General features: G+C 41.0%; 1 pseudogene; it reads left to right on the top strand.

Annotated features, from left to right (window-relative positions):
- Window positions 1-706: 706 nt before the first annotated feature.
- Window positions 707-1554, top strand: LOC116546597 (annotated as a pseudogene).
- Window positions 1555-2874: the final 1320 nt, after the last annotated feature.

A 2874-nucleotide genomic window follows, 5' to 3' on the forward strand; every position in this document is an offset into this window, starting at 1 on the left:
AATCATTTAAAATTCAAGATTCTTTGCGTCTAATGGGTACCAGAGTTAAGTTCTGTGAGTGCTAGGATGAACAAATTGAGCACTCTTAGATTTGCCAACATTTAACAGGCTCCTCTTACTAATTCCTTTTTAAATAAATGTGAGTATACAAAGGTAACCTAAATTGTAATGTATATCTACAAATATCTGTTTTTCTCAGTTAAGGGTATCTGCAAGACACAGCAAATCATTTATAATCTGTGTCAGATATAAATAAAACAAAAGTAAATGAAGTCAGTTTTTTTCTCAGCTGGATCTAGTTTCTTATTTGACTTTTTAATGACACACATAAAATACTGCTTTATATAGTATTGTTCCACACTATAGAAACTCCCATAATAAGTTTAAAATACCTTCTAAAAAAATGCCAACTTCATCTTTAATCTGAAAGAAATCTGACTGTCCAAATAGATCTGTTAATATGTGACATATGAATGTATTATGTACTGTGTAAAAACTTATAAGATATTTTAAAAGGTTTTTAAAATACTCATGTGCTCACTTTGTGCTATAACTTCTAACATTTTGTCTCTGTGGTGGTGACTTACTTGCAAGAAATGAGAGGCGGCAGGGTGCAGGTGCAGACTGTGGTTGGATGGGTCGGCTAACCCCAGGGTCCTTTGAACTGATTTAGGCCACTTGCCTTGATCTCAGATTCACTGTCGCCATGGCCAGTCAGTTGCAGATCTAGCAGCTGCTGAAGGCTGAGAAGAGGGCTACTGAGAAGGTGTCGGAGGCCCACAAGCAAAACAACAAGAGGCTGAAGCAGGCCAAGGAAGCACTTCAGGCTGAAATTGAACAGTGCTACCCGCGGAGAAAGAGGGTTCAAGGCTAAGGAAGCTGCAGCAATGGGATCTCACGGCACTTGCAGCACTGAAGTGGATAAGGAGACCCAGAATAAAATGGCCATCCTCCAGACCTACTTCCAGCAGAACAGGGAAGAAGTCTTGAACAACCTCTTGGCCTTTGTCTGTGACATCCAGCCAGAAATCCATGAAAACTACTGCCTAGATGGATAGGAGAAGAGAAGCACCTGTTCCATGGATTGGCATTTTAGACGCCCTTGTGGAATAAAAAGGTCTAGCAAAGTTCTAGATATATTCTTACGAGAAAGATGGTGGAACCCTCATGACCTAATCACCTCTTAAAGGTACCTCTAACTACTTTTACAATGACAATTAAATTTTACCATGAGTTTTGGAGGGGATATTCAAACCATATCATATTTCCAACCCATGGCCTAGGCCTGACTTAGAGATCTGTGTGGTCTGAGAGCTTCTCATCAGCTGGTTGGCCCAGCATGCCCGAACCCCAGCTCCACTGAGCAGCTCCAGGAGTCAGTGAGGTCACCTTCCATCCAAATGCTCGTTCGAGCCTGTCTCTGAACGGTTCGTTCCTTCTGAGATTCAGAGGATGCGGGTCATCGTGGCTCCAGAAATGTTGAGCAAACAGTCTTTCCTACAGTGGAATGTGACTGTGCCTGTGACTTCTCAGTGTGCAGAGGATACTCAGCATCCGGCTCTCTCCCCCGGTTTGTCAGGCCCGTGATTACCACCCTTTCCTTCATCCCAAGTGCATCTGATTCTCATGCCAAGACTTCAGTGAACTTAGGAACACACAAGGAGGATGACATTAAAATGAACAATTTCCACTTCATAATAGTGGCAGAAGGTCAGAGATCTTCAGGGTAGTTGTGTCCCCACTCCTGGGATTCAGGAAGCAACTCTAGGGACATCTTGCACTAGTCTGGCCCTCCCCTTTCTCCCTTCTCTGTACAGGTGAGAGAAGGAGACTATGCAGAGAACGGTTATGTCATTGTTGCTTCAGCCCTGATCTTTTTCTCCACATCCTAATACAGATTAATGTCTTTTAGTTGCTGTTAAGTTTCTTTGCTCATCCCTTGTCATTTGTATAATGTAAATGATTTATAAAAATTAATGAAAAGTTAAATCTTTTTTAATTGCATTTTTTTTTTCTTTTTAAAAATTACACCTTAAGTTCTTGGGTACATGTGCAGAACATGCAGTTTTGTTACATAGGAATACACGTGCCATGGTGGCATATCAAGGCATATGTCTCAGCAACACGATTCACAATAGCAAAGACTTGGAACCAACTCAAATGTCCATCAATCATAGACTAGATAAAGAAAATGTGGCACATATACACCATAGAATGCTATGTAGCCATAAAAGCGGATGAGTTCATGCCCTTTGCAGGGACATGGATGAAGCTGAAAACTGTCATTCTCAGTAAACACACACAAGAAAGGAAAATCAAATACCGCATGTTCTCACTCATAAATGGGAGTTGAACAATGAGAACACATGGACACAGGGAGGGGAACAGCACACATCAGGGGCTGTTGAGCGGTGGAGGGGCTAGAGGAGGGATCGCATTAGGAGAAATACCTAACGTAGGTGATGAGTTGATGGGTGCAGCAAACCGCCATGGCACATGTATACCTGTGTAACAAAATTGCACATTCTGCACATGTACTCCAAAACTTAAAGCATAAAAACAAACAAAAAAGAAATGCAATCCCAAAATATAGCATACATTTTATTTCAGTTACATCTATGGATTAGTTTTATTTAAATGTCTATATTAGCTCTCACTATTCCGTTGTTGAAATAGAGCATTTAAAATCTCATTGTACTACAACTGCCTGGTGATCCATTCGCCAGTGCAATTATAAACATAACCATCCCGCTGTTTTTCTCCATCCTCATAAAATTCCCCAAACAAATATTTGTTAAGAGTCCAAGGTGCATCATGCCAGAGCTCTTGCAGCCACAGACACAACCTGTTTCATTTTTCATTCTGATCAACAGA

Source organism: Sapajus apella, unplaced genomic scaffold, assembly GCF_009761245.1.
Source record: "Sapajus apella isolate SASKATOON/1434 unplaced genomic scaffold, GSC_monkey_1.0 scaffold1095, whole genome shotgun sequence".
In the NCBI taxonomy this organism is placed as follows: Eukaryota; Metazoa; Chordata; class Mammalia; order Primates; family Cebidae; genus Sapajus; species Sapajus apella.